Source organism: Hylobates moloch, unplaced genomic scaffold (assembly GCF_009828535.3).
Source record: "Hylobates moloch isolate HMO894 unplaced genomic scaffold, HMol_V3 SCAFFOLD_11, whole genome shotgun sequence".
Lineage (NCBI taxonomy): Eukaryota > Metazoa > Chordata > Mammalia > Primates > Hylobatidae > Hylobates > Hylobates moloch.
Genome location: NW_026652286.1, coordinates 34,336,233 through 34,355,161, shown reverse-complemented (window position 1 = coordinate 34,355,161; position 18,929 = coordinate 34,336,233). Strand labels below are relative to the sequence as shown.

Genomic DNA, 18,929 nt, shown 5'->3' with positions numbered 1-18,929 from the left:
GCCTGCCAGCCCCTCCTGCTCATCTTCTCTGGTCTCATCACGGCACTCTCTGCTCACTCCATTTCAGCTGCTGCATCTTTCTTACTGTTCCCCTTGTTGCCTCATGGGCTTTGCACTTGCTGTCCTCAGCCTGGGCTGCTCTTCCCCAGACACCGCCTGGCTCACCTTCACTCCATGCTGGCCTCTATTCAAGTGTTCTCCCACCTGTCTGAAAAAGCACCGTTCTGCCCCCTCTCCCCACGGCTTCAACCATTCTGTCCTACCTTGCTTTGGTTTCCCTCGTTAGCACTCATCACTCCCTGACTTTATATGATATGTTTGTTTGTCTTCTTGTTTACTGTTTGTCTTACCCCACAAGAATATAAATCCATGAAGATGGGACCTGGTCTTATCTATCGCATTCAGCACTCTAGGGCCTAAAACAGAGCCTGGCACACAGTAGGTGATCCTGAAACACGAGGTGGGTGGATGGACAAATGACTGAGTTAATGCATGCCTGCATGCAAGCGAAGACTTTGGAGTTTATTTCATAGGCAGTGCAAATCTAGTAGACATCTTTCAGGAGGTGAGTGACGTGGTCAGCACTTTTATTTTAGAAAGCCAGCTGGTGGCAGTGTGGGGGCTGGACTGTAGGAGGGAGGCAGCAGAATTACTTTAGCGGCTGTTAAAATTGTCCAGGAAATTGATGCTGAATGTTGTGCTAGAGCTGTGGGGATGGAGAAGAGGGGACAGATGACAGGACCTGAAGATCTTTGAGTGTCTTTGATTTCTATTGGGATAACTTGGTATAGTGATTCCTTTATAAGAAAAGCAAGAGGGGACGAGCTAGTCCAGGGAGAGACGGTTGACACTCTGTGGTGTTTTTTTCACCAAGCAAACCTAAGCCCAGGGATGCATGTTCTCTGTAGTGGCATTGGCTCTCTGGGGAGTGATTCTGCTGCTCCGCAGCGTCCCTGTTCCATTTTTTAATAAGAGAATAGTCAAGATGGTGGTGTCAGTGAGTGGGAGTCTTCTTCCTGCAGATGGATCCATTGATCTTTGCATACTCTAAGCCACACTAAGTCATTGGTTCTTTTCTCGCAGTGGGTACATTTCACCATATTTGATTCTGATCTGACAAATGCTGCTTTTTTTCTTTTCTTTTCTTTTTTTTTTTTTTGTTTAAAGAATACCTAGACTGTGCTCAAGTTCCAGGTGGGGTTTACAGATAACTGGGGTTCCAGCATCTCCCTTCTTACAAACACAAACAGGAGCCTTTGCCGTCCTTGGGTCTCAGGGAGGCAGACCGGCAGCAGGCACACATTCCTGGCCCAGGCGTAGCCATGCTGTCTGGTGCTGCCTTTTGAGACCTTTTGTGTGTGTGTGTGTAGGCTTGAATGATTCCTTCTTTCAAAAATTCAACCCCCTCCAAGTTTTGATGAAAAACTTTTCATCTCTGAGTAAGCACATTATTTCCCATCTTTATGAGGTGTGTCCCCTCTGTGTCCCTGAGAGTATGTCATCCCAGCCTTTTCTATTTTATTGTATTTTATTTTTTCATACTAGTCAAGTGCAGTAGTGAGAAGCAGGGAAAGAGTAGAACAAGGGGCCGGGCGCAGTGGCTCACATCTATAATCCCAGCACCATGGGAGGCCGAGGCAGGCGGATCACGAGGTCAGGAGATTGATACCATCCTGGCCAATATGGTGAAACCCTGTGTCTACTAAAAATACAAAAATTAGCTGGGCGTGGTGGCACACGCCTGTAGTCCCAGCTACTCAGGAGGCTGAGGCAGGAGAATTGTTTGAACCCGGGAGGCAGAGGTTGCAGTAGAGCCAAGATCATGCCACCGCACTCCAGCCTGGCAACAGAGCGAGAGCGAGACTCTGTCTAAAAAAAAAAAAAAAAAGAGTAGAACAAGGAGTTTGATCTGTTACAGACTGAACTATCAATGGAGGTAACTCACTACCTTCGGACCAGCCTCATCCCAGTCTTTTAAGCCTGGTCCAGAATTCCTAATCCTGCTTGTCAAGCCCTTCAAAGTGAAATGCCGTACCGTCTGTATAGCTGGATGCTCACCTCCCACCTCTCCTCTCCCTTCCAAAGGTTCCGATGTCATAGGAATCTATGCTAGAGGGCTTCCTGTGTGCCGGGCACTGTGGTAAGCACTTCACATGCATTCTCTCTAATCCTTACCACTTTGGGGATGTAAGGATTATAATCTTCTTTTACAGATGAGGAAGCTGAAGCTTGCCACTGCTTAGTAGTTAAGAGTATGGGCTTACAGCCAAACAGACCCTGGATTGATTTTCAACTAGCTGGGGACCTTGGGCATGCTACTTAATTTTTTTAACCTTTTTTCACATTTAGAAGATAAAGATAATATATAGAGAGATAATATAGAAAATTATATAGGTATTTTATATATATATCTTCTATATTATGAAGATAGTACAGAGTTGTGATAAAAATTAAATGAAATGACCAGACATAGTGGCTCACTGTTTTTTGTTTTGTTTTGTTTTTTTTGAGATGGAGTTTCGCTCTGTCGCCCAGGCTGGAGTGCAGTGGCGCGATCTCGGCTCACTGCAAGCTCTGCCTCCCGGGTTCACGCCAGTCTCCTGCTTCAGCCTCCCGAGTAGCTGGGACTACAGGTGTCTGCCACCACGCCTGGCTAATTGTTTTGTATTTTTAGTAGAGACGGGGTTTCATCGTGTTAGCCAGGATGGTCTCAATCTCCTGACCTCATCATCCGCCCACCTCGGCCTCCCAAAGTGCTGGGATTACAGGCGTGAGCCACTGCGCCCAGCCTATAGCGGTTCACTCTTGTAATCCCAGCACTTTGAGAGGCTGAGGTGGGAGGTCACTTGAGGCCAGGAATTCAAGGCCAGCCTGGATGACATAGCGAGACCCCTTCTCTTTTATGAAAAAAAAAATTAAGAAAAATAAAAATTAAATGAAATAACATGTAATTTCCTAAGTACATTAAGTACATGCCTACTATGTGCCAGACATTGTGCTGTCAGCAAATAATAGCTCATCGCAGATACTGTTATCATCATCGTCATCATCGTCATCATCATCATCCCAAAGCCACAGGTTGAGTCTGTATGTGAGGCCCTGCCTGGCTCCAAAGGTTGTGTTTTTTTCTCCTGTTGCTCCCAAGTTCACCTGTCCCAAACTTTCTGGCCCCTAAGTTTGCTTCCTTGTGCTTTTCTGGTTGTGCTATTTGTCCCTGTCTGGGCAGTGGGCTCAAGCTAAGGTGCAGCAGTTTTCCAGTTCCTTTGAGCTACTGACCTCTTTTCTGTCATTGACTGAACAGTTTCCGGTGGCTGAATCGTCTGTATAAGAGCTTGGACAGTTTTTTCTGATTGTTACCATCATCGTGTTTACTGTGAAAGGGCTTCCTGTATAGTTGTTTGTGTTAGCAGCATTGTCTAAATGAAACAAGAGTGGCAACAGAAAGGGTTGGTGGGCAGTCCTGGTCTTTTGGGGTCATGGATCACTTTGTGAGTCTGAAGAGATTTATAGACCCTCTCAAAAAAATAAATGCACAAGACAAATACAAACCCAGCATTTTTCATGAGACATTTTCCCTGAAGTCCACCCAGGGATCCCAGTTAACAATTTCTGATCTGGAAGGCTATGTGCTCTTTTGTCTCTGTACTGCTCCTCATTCACAGCCATGAAGGGTGTAATGTTTCTGCAGGATGTTTGTATTTAAGGGTTGTTGGGCATCTTGGCAACACTATACCTGTTTGATTGATACTATGTGCTATTTGCATTTATTTCCCATATTTGAGATATGTATTCACACATGAGAACTGGCCTGGCCATTTTGATGAGATGTACCTGCTGATTTGCACATAAACTCAAGCTGTGGCCTGCATCTAGAGGATAGACTGGAGAGGCTTTTTTTTTGGCCCAAAACATCAGACTAGTAGGAATTTTATTACGAGTTATAGACTAAAAAGGGGGATAAACTTAGCTTCAGCAGGGTTTAATATACTCAATTCAGGTAAGTGTAAATCTCTACTTTTCATTTTAAACATTTTTGAAATTTCAGTCTTTAAAAAAATGCTTTTTTTTTTCCTTCCAAGTTTTAAGGTATGGGTTTGGGAGAAGGCAGATTCCAAACACTTTAACTCTTCGACCTCAGACTTGCTTATGAGCCTCTCTTTGGAACATTTCCAGTGAACCGTGGAGCAAGCCTGCCACATCCAGCAGCCGTAGGCATGATGATCGCTGGTGCCAATGGCCCCTCCACTCTCTGCCTGGCTTCTGAGGCCCGGCAGAAAGAAAGGAACAGAATCCTTTCATAAGGAAGGCCCCAGAATCCTTTCTCCTGCTATAGCTATGCTGCCAGTGTCCTCTGTAGATGGAAATGGAACTTGGATTTTGGGTGCCAGAACTGAATTCATCACAGATAAGATTAGTTGATATAAAGCTCTTTCTGATGAGCAGTTTTTCCTCCAGAGTTTTTCATTTCTGCTTTTTCTAAATTATATAAAATAATAGACACTCATTACAAAGGGAGGATCATAATGCTCCATACCTGGTTTTGAATTCCACTTCTATCACTTATTAGATGCAGCCCTGGGCAAAACACGCGCCCTCTCTGAGCCTTGATTTTTCTCATTGAATGGGAGATCTAATTATTTTACCTCATAATATTGCTGTAGGGATTGAAGGAGATTGGTGTAAATAATGGTTTTCTGAGAGTCTTGTGTGTGCCTACTAAGAGCCGCTCACTGTTCTGGCTGATATGGAACCAGTCAAGAGCCAGACAGAGAGGGTCTCCGCTCTCATGATGCTCACATTCTAATCAGAGGAGGCACAAGAACACAAGATCACTTCAGTTATTAAGAAATTAGAACCCAGGGGTAGCATGAGAGTCACAGGAAGGACCCCTTTACATCGGATGGCCAGCAGAACCCTCCCTGAAGAGCTTAAGGCTTTGTGATCCCCCAGGTCCCAAGTTTTCCAGGACTCCTACTTTTAAAAACACTGCCCCTCCAAGTATATAGGTCTCAATTTTGAGTTTGGAAAATCTGACCACATATTAGTTCATTAATGGGCTTCCCATTTAGAGAGTGAGTTCCTGGGGCAGGAGCCATGTCACAGGACCTTTTGAAGGTCTCAGGGCCAGTATGGATGACACTTCTCTTGAACACTCACCCAGTTGGACTGACATGAAAACCTCGTGGTGGGAGGTGGGGGGTGATTAGTTTCCAGCCAGAGCCCATTTTGCTCCATTGCTGCTTTGAACATTCTGGTTTCTAAGGAGCTGGAAGTAGTTTCTCTCAGTGAGAATGTGGCACACTGTCATCTCCTCATTCTCTGCATGCAGTTCTTCAATGGCTTGCTGAGGCTGCGTGGAAGCCCAGAGGCCGGGGCAGTTCCAGCTCACACACTGGCATTTGAACTGCAGAGCAGTAAGCCCTACACCTGACATAACTGCGTTGCCTTCTTGGGGTACGGTACGGATTTTTAAATGACCATTTCAGCCTGCTGGGCTGGGCAACGGTGACCCAAACTGATGAGTCAGGAAGCCACTGAACAGAAAGGCAGGCTGCATCTGACTCACCTGTCATGTCGATAGTTGACCTACTTTTGTTTGACCTTGATTTGCTCAGTGCAATTAGAGATGCTGTTGTGAGTGCACTTCTGCTACCTGATTTAAATAAAGTCCAACACGTGACAGCTCAGGGTCTTAAATGCACACACGACTTAGGCAGACGGACAGATGGGTGAGTGGTTAGCCTTTCACTTACCTCTGAATTGTAATTCTATCACAAGGAAAGGGCTTAATTTCAGGAACACGGAGTAATTATTTGAGACTAGATAGAATGCCAAAGCAGCAGGCCTTGATTCCTTGCTACAGGGCAGCTTAATCAGGAAATGGCCTAGATGGCCGCCTTTCAAGTAGGTCCTTGCAGTAGCTTGGCAACAGGCACAGGGTCATAATTGGAAGAATTTGGCTCTGAGTGTCTGTGGGTGTTTACAGTGCACTATAGGGCAGGGCTTCTCTTATTTATAGAATATTTTGAGCAACAAGCAGCAGAAGGCTGAAAAGCCACTAAAATCTCGATTTATTTTTAACAAATTCCATTTTTCTCCTCATCCCAGAAGGAGAACTGAGTTATTAAAAAACAGTTAAAAAATACATCATTGCAGAGCATGCCATATCTAATTATGGGGTTGCCAGCATCGGCCTGCAGCCACATTTCAAGGGCTTCGTAAATCAACCATCCATTCAATCTGTGAACTTATATGACTCCTGTTCTCCATTTAGATGTAGAGCGAAATTATTGGCAAGTGGGTGCTGATCAGAAAAAGTTCTTCTCTGTCTAAATTAGGAGATGGGAGGGATAAATATAGAATAGTATACTTATGTTCTCAAAAGGAGATAAAATCATTCTTCATTGTCCATTATACTTAGCTGCACAAACATCCATCCCATTGCACTAAATAGCCACTTTAGGGTTTTCACACATTGCAATGGCAGTTCTGTGCCACTCAAAGGCGCAGTATTGTGATATCTCGCTGAGCCTAACCCTGAGTGATTATTGCTCACATAGTCATGAAGAGACATAAACCCAGTGCTTTTTTGCCTTTGTTGTCATAGTGTACTAGAGCTACAAGATGGGCCTTCAGAGAGACACTAGTTTTAAGTACATGTCATTGTAGGTGGGGAAGCAGAGGCTTAGGCAAGGGAGCGACTTGCCTAGGGTCCCATTAAGAGTCATGGTAGAGGTGGGCTGAGGTGGCAGTCTCTGTGCTTCTCTTGACAGTGCCCTGCTGTGCTCACTGGAGCTACTGTGTTAAACAGATCTTATTTCTACCCTTCAGGGGTTCACAGTCTTAGAAGACACAGGCACGAAGATGGCCAAACAATCACCCCATGCATAAGTAGACCAAGTTATGTGTGTATAACAGATTCATTGAGTGGTGGAGAAAATGAGAGTGGGGAATTTTGGAATCTATTTGGATAGCAAAGCAAAGGTAACATCAGTTGCTCTCTGACCCACTTGGGAAAAGCTTATAGATGCTATAAAGTTTTCTAATGGAAAAAGGTGCAGTACTTTTGTCATGTGTTAGTGGGAAGGTAAGTATGATGCAGTGGTAGGTGGTAGGAGGCAGTGAAGATAAGTATTGCAACTTTGGAGGAGCCCTGGGAATGGATTGTTGAGGTGATTTCATAGGAATACCAACGGGAGCATAGGACCAGGGCACAGGCCAGAGACAGGCAATCCCGAGTTCCCTGGAGCACCCTGCCCTTTTCTGGGAAAGCAAGTGAGTGGCATGAGTGCTATGTTCCCAATGCTCTGGCCCCACCCCTGGTAGAAGAATAATAACTGATCATGGTGGGATTTTTCTGACCCTCTGTATCTTTGAGTAGCATTCTGGTAGCCAATATCAGTGGACTGGTGCTGGCCTGTGTGGTGAACCTCTGTCTCTTTCTTGCCCTGGGCTACATGTCAGGCACAGTGCCTGAGCTGGAGTGGGCTTTGGGGAATTACTTCTCTATCTGAGGCTGGAAGGAGCAAAGGGACGTAGGGAAACCTTTGCTAGGGAGGGCAAACTGTGAAAGCCTCTGGGGAAGTCAGCTGTTGGGATGCCAAAGGCCAGGGGTTTTAGAGGATGCGAAGAGGCCAGGCGGGGTTGGTCTGGGCCTAAACTAAGGCTGTAGCGGCCAGCATGGAAAGGAACAAGCAAGAGGGAGTAATTAAGGATGAGGAGGACGTACTAGGATTTGGCTACAGACAGACAACCAACCAGAGAATAAAAGACAGTGACATGCCTGGACGTGAACCACCTACTACAGAGAAGATCAGAGGTGGGGAGGGAGGAATCGGGGCTGTGGGCAGATCCAGCAGCTGGGATCCAAAGCTGAAGCCCTTGGGTTATTGAATCCATTCTTTCTGAGAAGAGATGGTTGATCTTCCTGCCCAGGGAGTTCCTAGCCAGACTGGACAGTGGTTCTCAAACGTGGTGCCAGGTGTTGTCAGATATCAAACAATTAACGTGTACACAGAATGTCCCCAAGGTCACCTACAAATATTTGTTTTTCCTAATCTTTGATACCTACAGCCACTTACCTGCTTTCGAGTTCTCAGAGTTGAGAACATATAAATTTGCAGTAACAAGTGCACAGGAAATACTTGGAAAATGGCGGATGAGCTTTAGTTTGGAAATTTCATTTTTTTCTTGGATCTGGATTATAATTTCAATACAAGCTAGCAATTTTTCTTGTTGGTAAAATAGTTTCTAGTTTTAAAATTATTTCTATAGTTAATAAAGGTAACACTATTTCATGATGGAGGCTGCCCCAGCTCTGATCCAATTTTCAAAAGGCAAATTCTCCTCTTTCTCTCTTACCTCTTGCTCTTGGACATTTCACTGTGTTCCAGCAACTCTTCCTGTGTGTGACTCGGCCAGGAGACTGACTTGGGTAAGATCCAGGTCAAGGGGTTGTGTGGGTGGGTCGGTGGTAAGGAGGTGCTGAAGAACACTAAAACCTTTGCCTGAGAGGAGGCTGGGCAGTAGCCTGTGAACTGGAATGACCCCAGGCTTCCTGTCACGGTCACAACCCATGGAGTTGGCAGACTTGATCACTCTATATTGTGTGCCCCCAGATAATGGCATTAGTCATCGATACTGTTTTTTTTTTCTTTGAGAGAGAGAGTCTCAGTCTGTCGCACAGGCTGGAGTGCAGTGGTATGATCTCAGCTCATTGCAACCTCTGCCTGCTGGGTTCAAGTGATTCTCCTGCCTCAGTCTTCCAAGTAGCTGGGATTACAGGTACATGCCACCACACCAAGCTAATTTTTGGACTTTTAGTAGAGACGGGGTTTTGCCGTGTTGACCAGGCTGGTCTCGAACTCCTGACCTTGGGTGATCTGCTCGCCTCGGCCTCCCGAAGTGCTGGGATTACAGGCGTGAGCCACTGCGCCTGGCCAATACTGTCTTTGAATCGTCCAAAGTAAGAAAATGTTGATAGCTTGTTGTCACAGCCCTGTCATTTTACACATTCCCTGAATTATTGTCTGGCACCAGCAGGTGTTCCAGAAACACTTTGGGTTCTTTGAGCCATTACTGGTCATTCCTGTTGCCACTGCCACCACCAGATGTGGTTCTGAGAGCATTAAGTAAAAGTTTTGAAGGTTGTGTGTGTTAAGACTGGTGCAAAGTCCATCCTCCTTCCTTGGGGCTGATCAGACACACCCTGGCTATCAGCACTTATTTACTCATTTTCAAAGTGACAGAATGGTCCAGTGGGCAGGGGCATAAGGGGTCACTTCCTCTAGCCACCCACCAGTGCAGGAGGATCCCATCTGTGCAGTGGCTGCCCGTGACAGGCAGTCCCCTAGCCCCACTCGGACATCTCCACACCAGGCATCCTGCTCCCGCTTTATGGACATCTTTGGCTCTTAAAAATCCTCCTCTATTCTGACCCCAGATCTGCCTTTTGGCAGTGGTTCCTTAGTGACCTAGTTCTACTCTTTGTAGCAACACAGAACAAAGTTCGGTAGGCATGGCACAATTCCAGCTTAGGAGTTTGAAGGTAGTGCTCATGGACCCACATCCTTTCCCTCTCCACCCACTCTATCTCCCTCCACAAGGTTTATGTTCTCCAGTGCCTTCAGCCATTCTTTCTATGGCATGGCAGTCAGTATTAATCCCAGTAAAGGTGACATGTATCCAGAGAGTGCTTGCCATGGGCCAGGCACTGTTCTTAGCTCCATACGTGAATTATCTTATTTATGATTCAAAATCACCATATGAGGTGAACCCTGTCATCATCCTCATTTTACCAGTGAGGCAACTAAGGAACAAGGGCTCACATCTTGTCCCGAGCCACGCAGTCAAGCAGCAGAGCAGAGATTTGGGGCTAGGCAGTGTGACTCCGGAGCCCGTGCTCTTAGTTGTGGTGCAAGACTATCTTACAGCCTTTCCTGCATAGTGCTAAAAATAAGCCCATGGTGCACTAGACTTGGGCTGGCCCTGCTTTAACTTATTTTGCAATAAATCATTAGACAGGAGCCTTAGTTGAACCATTTTCTATGAAACCTTCAGAGTTTGTTTTCACAGAACAGACTGCAGGGCAGAGGCATCTGCACTGTCCCCAACAAATGGGTTCATCCTGTAGCTCTGCCAGGCCCCACAGGGTTCATGAAGTGGTAGCTTTAGATCGAGGTGACAAATACAGGGCTCTTGATGTTTTTTTTTTTTTTTTTTTTTCCTGAACGTGGTGCCTGAGCAATAGGTTTCTTGTTTAAAGTGCTTAGTCATGGTTTCATGGCCAGAAAGTAGAAGGAGAGAGGTACCTCAGAATTGTAAAACTGGGTCATCTCTTCAAGTGCCTAATCCAATATTCAGTCTCAGAGAACAACTCCAGCAGTTACGGGGGTGGAAGGATGTGATGACCACCTACCCTCCAAAACTGGGATGTAGGTGCCAAATACACATTCTCCTGAAATGATCCCTGGTGCCTCTAGCCAGGCTCTTCCAGGAGTCTAGAGAAAGATGGCCCATGACTTCATCCAGAGTCTTTGCTTCCTGTGCTCTGGGATGCCTGGGCTTTTCTGGCCACAGCCATATACTGACAGGGCCAGAAGGGCTGAGATGCAGGGATTGAACCATCTTTCTCTTTGTGAGTTGCTTTCCAGATAGCACACATTCCGGTCACTATTTTCCAGAGATTTAAGCAGCAAAGTGAGGGACCCTTGGGCATCGACTCAGAGACCTGGAGGGGAGCAGCTTGAAGCAATGTAAAAAGCACTGGATAAAATCTGGTTCTACCAAAAATAGGGCTATGAGAGTTACCTCACCTCCCTGAAAGGTAATATCTTTATCTGAAAAACGGGGATGATAATAGTGCTAACCCGGAAGATTGACAGGAGGATTAGATGAGATTCTGCATGGACATAACAGTCCTTGGCACGATGTCTAGCAGTGAACAAATATAAATATGAGAATAATAACTTCCTTCTTCCTCCGCTATCTATTCCTTTTCTTATTCTAGTCCTGTCTGCTGTTGGGTTTTGTCTGTTGTTTTGGGTAAATAGCTAACCTCTCTGCCTCTTTTTGTCTGTAGAAATGCTACTGGTTCTGAATGGGTACTTCGCGCCCCCTGTAGGACATCGTGGGAATGTGTGTGGTGATCTGGATGTCACAGTGACCCAGACGAGGCTTTTATTGGGGGAAGAGGGGAAAGCAGGGGTGCTAGATATAATGCTTGGGGAACAAAAGATTGCCCAACATCTGCATAGCTGCCTAATGCTCAGTGCATTCTTGTAGGCAAAACCCTGCTTAAAATTATCTGGGCCTGGAATCTGACTCCAATTAACACATAAACACAAATAATTTTTGCATGTTTTTAATATATACTGAATTTTCTGCGAACACAGCTACCAAGTATATAAGATTTACCTATTTGTTATGAATAGGTGCAAGCATTTCATATGTCTTTCATGATGTTTTCTGGTGTAGCGATGCCCCAATACTTACATATTGATTTATATATTGTCTTATTTTTAACTGTATTTCCTTTCTTCTTTGTATTACAGTTAGGGCATTGTATTGATTATTTTTTGGAATTATAAGTGTTGTAAGGTTATATTATTTACAGATTTCAAGAGAGCTAAAGGCATATTTAAAATATTTTTATTGCATTTTTGACAATATGAGAGAACAACAGAGAGAGTGTGTGTGCGCGCATGCATGCACATGCTTACAAATTAGCTAGAAAAACCCTAAGACAGACTTTAAATGAAAAGAAATGGTTTCATAACTCTTAGAAATGTCCTTTTACATAAGGATATGTAGTAGAAGTCCAAATTTTTAACTGCATTCATTGTCAGAGAAATGAGGTGTTTTGATGTTTCCCCTGTCCCTTTTAGAAAATATATAATCCTAAAAGAGCCTGAAACAGTTTCCATTGTCATATTTTTTCATTTTTGCAATCTCTATTTTTTCACTCCTCCCACCTGTACATATATATATTTAAAAACGTCCCCATATAGATTTTTAAAGAAAGAAAAGCCAGCCAGGCTCCCCACTCTTTACTAAGTTTGTTTTGATTGTTTTGAGGCCTCTGCCTGCACCTTGGCCTGAGTCAGACTGACACTGGGAGCTGTGGGCAGGTCCAAGGGAAAGTCAAGGAGATAATGAGGCTTCTCATGGGGGCAACTTATAGGCCAAGTTGGGTGGGTGAAGTCAGTCTACCAGAAGCTTCCTGCCTCGAGCCTGGGCCTCTACCTGTCCTGAAACCTGAGGGCTCTCCAGTTGGACCACGAGGGTCTGACATCCAGGAGGATCCCCAGGAGAGAGCAACGGTCACTAGGGAACATGCTGCCCAGCACTGACCGTACTGAGCAGCCTGTTGGGTTGATGCCATGGATAGCCAGGCATTCAGAACTGAACACGACCCCTAAAAGGCAAACACGAACTGTGAATGTGCCAGTGTCAGATGCTGCCTTGGTGGTCATGTGTAGGCTGGCAGTAAGCTTTTGGTCCCTTAACACTTGCTGTGTTGGAAATTTCCCAAGGCTTTCATCTAGGGTAGCTGGTGTGTGATTTCCCTGTCCTTTGTTATTCCTATCTGGAAACTAGTTGAAGTCTTTTCTATGATGTTGATATAGTTACAAAAAATCTGAATACTTACTACTAAGTTTTATAGTTCCGCTTAGTTCAAAGTAACACAACCTCATCTCATAAGAGAAAGTTTGAAAGAGGTAGAGAAATTGAAAGATGAAAATCACTACCCATTATCTCAGCCCACAAAGACAACTACTATCAGCATTTTGGTTTATTTCCTTTCAGTCCTTTCTGTGTTTATGAAATTTTATTATATAAATAACTCATGTCCAATATAGAAAAAGATGGAAAATTGAGAAATTATAATGTTAAAACAAAAATGACCCATCTCACCAGTTGGAGATGTCTTAATATTCTGGTGAATTTTTTCTTGTCTTTTTTCTATAGACACATAAGAAGATTGGGAAATATTGTGTATATAAGTTTGTATCCTTTTTCACCAATGTATATCAATGTATATCAGTTCACGAGTGAATACTAATTAAATGAAAATTTATTAAATGTATATCTATTTATATCTATTGACATATTAACAGATACAGGTGCATATTTATTAAAAGAGTACTATGTAAGAGATGATGTTCTTAAACATAAAATTTAATTTAGACATGAAATTACTTTGTCAAAAGATATATCAGTTTATATTCGGATATACAGTGTACTGACCTGCCCATTTACCACATCTTCACTAATACTGGTATTATCTTTAAATAGAATCTTTGCTTATATGAGCAGTGAAAGTGGCATATTATCTATTAAATTTTGACTGTTACGAGATTGAGCATGTTTTTGTATACTTACTGGTCTTTGTGTTTCATCTTTTGGGGTTTCCTATTCATATTCTCTGCTTGGTTTTCCACTGAGGTATTTGCCTTTTTATTGATTTATAGGAGATTTTGTTTTGTTTTAACTCAGAAAAGGTAGTATTGCTTCAGTTGTCACAGAGCTTTGGAGTCAGACAGACCTGGGTTTGAATCCTGGCTTTCCTACTTGTGAGCTGAGGGATTTCAGGCAATTTATCTGACCCCTCTCGAAATTAATTAGTTCTTCTTTGAGAACTAAATGAAACAACACTGACTAGCATGAAAAAAAAGCCTGGTGTGTGGTTTCTGCCGCTAGTTTTTGTGTTGTTATTTTTGTTGTGATTCCTGCACTGAGTATTTTCTCAGAAAAATGACCTTGAGCTGTACAACTCATGCCTGTTCAGACCCACAGACACATGATACTCACTATATCCAAAGCTCAGAAAAATGAAACTGAAATCACTGAAGTTTGTGGGGTTTTTTTTTTTAAATTCTTCTTGCCAGAAGGAGACAAATGAAGGAAAAAAAACAAGGTGATTTCATTTTCATTAAGAGGAACTTGTAGAGTTATTTCTGGGGTCAGGCAGGATATATTCAGACCAACATTTTAGATCTAGGGCTGGGAAGATCCCGAGACTCGTTATAGATTACATCATCTTCCTCCAAGTGCGCTTGCCAGGCAAATGGACAAGTGCATTTTAGAAAGGTTTTCAGTTGTTCACGTTTAAACAGAAAGGATCACCTGGCTAACTTTTAGTTAACCCATTGAACAGATGTGCCATTCCCCCAGCCCATTGGTTATTCACGTCCTTGTTACTGGTTTTTGACATCCTTGCACCGTAGGTGGGAGGAGGGATGGGTATGAGCCTGCCCTGCTCTCTTTCTCCTAGTTGGGACAGAGCTGTTGCTTTTATTTGCTGAGTCACTGAAGCAACAGAGCATGTGCAGAGTCCCAGCCCGGAGTTGGGCATATCTGGGTTCCAGTCCCTGCTCTAGCCCTTCTCAGCCATGTGATCTGGGACAAGTTGCCTTACCTCTCTAAGCCTCAGTGTCATCTTCTATGTGATGTCGATGCCTCCCCCAGAAGGTCGTTATGAGGACCGAAGGAGACATGTCAGGGCAAGAACCATCCTAGGCATGTGTTTGATGCTCAGTAAATGGGACGTGGTCAGTGTTCAGAGGGGTGGGGGTGGCAGGTGACTTCTCTGTTTCACCTCCACTCACAGCAGCAGGGCCAGTGGTGTCACCTAGACATCTCATAGGCATCCCACACTGAACGTGTCCCAAACCAGCAGCTCCTCCCTGGATGGGTGGATGGTGTACAGGGACCTCTTCCTCCAGCTGTCACACAGGGCATGTACCTGGCAAGTGGCTTTGCACCCCTAGTTGCCCCCTTGGCTAGGGGCCTTTGTGCAGTTCATGGACTGGGAGTCACCCCCATGTCTAGACCGTCAGGAAACCCATTGGCTATTCCTTTCCAGCATACCAAGAATCAACTTCTCAGAACATAGCAAGAGTTGACTTTTTGTCACCCCGCCATGGCCACTCAGACTGACTCCTCTTACACCTCATATCCCATTGATCAGCACAGCCGCTGGAAATACATCTAGAATCCAGCTGCTTCTCATCACCCCCATGCCTAATACCGAGGGCTGAGTCACAGCATCTCTTACCCGGACTGTTGTAGCTGTCTCCTAACTCAGCTTCCTGCCCTGCCTTTACACACACACACACACACACACACACACACACACACTGTCTTCTCACCACTGCAGCCAGACTTAAAACCTAAGACGGATCGTGTCACTCCCCATTTTACTCAGAGTCAAGGCCAAGATCTTTACTGGGGTCTGCAGGCCCCCACGCCTGGCCCTCTGACTGCACCCCTACCTTCCTTAGCTGTCTCCTCTCCCTAGCGCCCCCCCACCCCCCGCCCAAGTCGCTGGTCCCCTAGCACTGGGCGGCTCCCTGCGGCCCTGTTCACCAGCTGTCCTCTGCCTGGAACACATCTGTCACCTCTCACCTCCTCCCGTCCAGCCTCCTTGGGGCCTTTCTAACTGCCTCCCTCCTGTGGTCTGCCTCCTCCCCATCTCTGACTTTCCTCCCGAGCACTTACTGCCACCCAGCACCCGACATAACTTACTTGTTTTGTTTGCTTACCTTCCTCACCAGGAGGTGTACCAGATGAGGACAAGGATTTTTGTACCCCCACCCCCATCCCCAGCACTGCCACAGAGAACAGTGCCTGGCACTTGGATGCCCTCAATAAATATTTGTTGAGAGATTAATGAGTGATCGTGGGCCAGCACGCCAACAGTGTCTTCGTTATTACAAAATTGTCCCAAATTGAAATTTGGCTACTACATGCAGTTTGTGGTGGAAATTTACTCAAATTACCAATTCTTTCACCGAAGAAATTACCTGGCATATGTGGTTTCTCAATAAACTGTGTTGGATTGCCTCAAGGCTTTGGGGCAGTGGTAGCCGTCCGAGGCCTCCTTGCCAGTCGGCCAAACCCTGTGCTGAGTGGGACATAAGAGATGCCCCCAGCGTCCTTAGCTGATGCTACTGTGTCACCCCAGAATCCCTGGGGCAGCCCACCCCTCAGCAGCAGCTGTCACGCTGCTGGGTTCCGCTTCTCCTCCTGTGGGCTTCGTCTCCCTAGGGAAATCATTGTCCTTGCTTTCTACATCTTATCTCCCTGAGCAACTCCAAAATTCTGTTACTCGTATCCCACTGACCTTTCTCATTGCCCTAGTCCAGGCTTTTCACAGGAGGAGTTGTCTCTCTGTTTTATATTAAAACAAAGCGGTTGGACTCTTAAAACTCTATTCACTTTTCAAATTCTTTTGAGTCCTCAATGCTTCCTGTTATAAAATGCTGCCCTCTGGAGTGCCTTCCAGACCCACCCCCAGGATACCTGTAGCCTTCCCTGCAGCCACTCTCCTCGACTCCCTCCTCATTCCCAGGGGTCACTGTCCTGGATCTCTCCAGCTTTAAGTTCCTTCATGTCCTCTTGCCACCCCTGCTCTCACCATCTCTGAGTTCCTGCATCCCCAAGATTTCAACCTGAGTTTGCATCTCCTGACATCACTTTCCCTGCCTTCTCCCTTTTCAACCAGCACAAGGCCATCCACTTCCATGGCCATAGTGGGCGCCACTGAGCATGCTGGGTGTTTTCCTATATTCAACTCATTTGGTCTGCACAACAACCCAGTGCAGGGAATCCTGCACTTTTACAGATGAGGCATCTCTAGCTCCTGGAGGTCACCTAACTTACCTAGGACATGCAGCTAGTAAGTGGCAGGGCTGGGATTGGAACCCGAGAGGCCCCGCCCTGACCACCATCCTGCCCTGCCTCTCCTTAGGCACCCAGAATCCCCTCACTCTATTGTCAAAACCCACCTTCTCCTGCCTGTCTGGTACCTGGGGGAGAACCCTCAGCCTCTTCTTCTGCTGCCACTTGCTTCCTCTTCTGCCAGGAAGGTCCCATGCCTGGCCGGCCTGCTCTGGAGACATGCCTGCTGCCTGGCCTTGCCAGGAGGCTCTGATGCTCTGCAGGCTTCCTGCCCCACGGATCCCTTCCTGCCTGTCCTGGGGTCCCACCACCCGCTTTGTAGTTGGCCTTGCTCTTTACTCTGGTGAAAGGTGCAGGCCATTCCATCCAAGATCCTATAATATTCCTTTTCTCTGCTGTTGAATGTTCTTCCCATTACCCCCACATTCTCGAAGAAGGCATGTGGCTTTCTTCTCTGAGTCTCGGCCCGCCCTGAGTCCAGCCCCTGCTGCCTGACCCAGCCTGTCTTGTTGGCCTCCCCTAAGCCCTAGCCAGAAACACAAGCATCTTTCAGGTGCTCCATCCTAACTCCATCCTCCCTCACACTGGCCTCTCTCCCTTTGCCACCAAATAACAGCAGTGCATTCTTTTGTTTCCTTTAGAACAAGATGCAGATGTTTTCCAGAACTTTCTTCAACTTCAGGCAGTAAGTTTTTTGGTGAAAGGAGTGCTCCTCCCTGAGTCTGTAGAACCAGGCTCTCTCCTCTTATTCTGTAGCAATTAAAGACAAAGACAGGCAAGAAAACAATGAAAAGAAACAGGAGCCAGGCTAATGCGCCTTCATTTAGCTGGTCCTTGAGCGTGACTCGTTGATCCTTCTTGCTTCCATCAGGGATTGTACCCTGTGCCCTCTTTGAATGCAGGGGCATGTTGAGGCCAAGGGTCAGGAAGAGAGCTTTGGCCTCGCCAGCCTGGTCCCCAGAGTGGAAGTGGCAGGGCAGGAGGGGTGTGGCAGAGCACATATCGCCCCCGGCCTTGCCCCCAGATGTTGAGCGCTGGGTGCCGGGGTGCAGAGGGGAACAAGGCCTGGACCCTGCTTGGGGAGAGGCAGCACCTGGGGGCTCTCTTTGTGGCTTCAGATCCCATGTTGTCCTCCAGGTAAAGCAGACCATCTCTGGGGTCTAGGCTGGGGGAAAACTCTTGCAAAAAATTCCTGCTTTTGGGACAGAATGCATGGGGTCTGCATGAGGGGCAGAGGACAGTGCCAGGCCAGTGAGCACGCACTGGGCAAAGGAAGTGGCCAGAGACCACTCATAAGAAAAAGTGAGACATGAACCTCAGAGCCTGGGCTGCTTTCAGAGGAGCAAAGAGGCTGGGAAATAAGCATCTTCTGGTGAGGAAATCAGCAGGGGAAGGGGAGGGTCACACAGGAGGGGACTTTTAATCCTGAATGGCCTTGCAGAGCATGGTTCCCCTAGTGTGCCCCATGGAACCCTTGGCTGTTAGATGTGAGGTGATAAATGGTGTGTGGATGCATACACTTGGGACTCAGACTCCGCTGCCCTTAGACTTTCACCCTCCACAAGACTGTGTTTAAAGGTCCAAGAAGCCCTGCAGAAGAAAAACCTAACTATTGAACCCAGCATTCCCTATACATATTTGGCCCCTGATTTTTCCCGCAGATAACATCATTACAATCCTATGGGATTAGTGTTCCATGGCAGAACTTTGGGAAGTGTTTTTTGAAGAATTTGTAAATCCCTGCACCCTCTGGACTGTCCCCATTTCTTAGATTGCATGGAGGCTGTGCTGTACAGTGGAAGGAGTATGGGCTTTAGATGGGACTGGCCTGTGTTTAAATCTGCTTTCCCATTATACAAAATCTCTGATCTCGATCAAGTTACTTACCCTCTCAAACTTAGTTTCCTTATCTGTAAGACAGGGGATGAAACATTAGCTAGTTGTCTTATGAGGCTGTTGTGATGGTTAATGGGAAGATAATAATGACACTTACAGAGGGCTTGTTATGCTCCAGACACCATTCTGAGCACTTTATATATCTCACTCTTCACCACAACTGTGAGGCAGGTAATGTTATCCTTATCATACAGGTCAGGTCAGGAGACCAATGACACATACAGGCTAAATGTTGTGCCCAACGTCACACAGCTGGTAAATGTGGGATCTAAGATTTGAACCCTAGGCACTCATACATGATGGGGTCAGGATTTGAAACTTGACCGTCATCTCCCGTCAGAGAGCATGCT

At 45.9% G+C, this 18,929-nt stretch overlaps 1 protein-coding gene across 8 annotated transcripts in view; it reads left to right on the top strand.

Moving 5' to 3' along the window:
* The window catches only part of BMAL1 (basic helix-loop-helix ARNT like 1), a 110,691-nt gene that overhangs the window by 46,987 nt on the left and 44,775 nt on the right, over positions 1-18,929 (top strand). The window contains exon 1 of one of the 8 annotated variants that reach the window (XM_032166558.2): positions 17,354-17,368. The exons of the other annotated variants lie outside the window; for them this stretch is intronic. The gene's annotated coding sequence lies outside the window, so the exon portion shown is untranslated. Of the gene's footprint in view, positions 1-17,353; positions 17,369-18,929 lie in introns of those variants that run through there. 8 annotated transcript variants of the gene reach the window in all.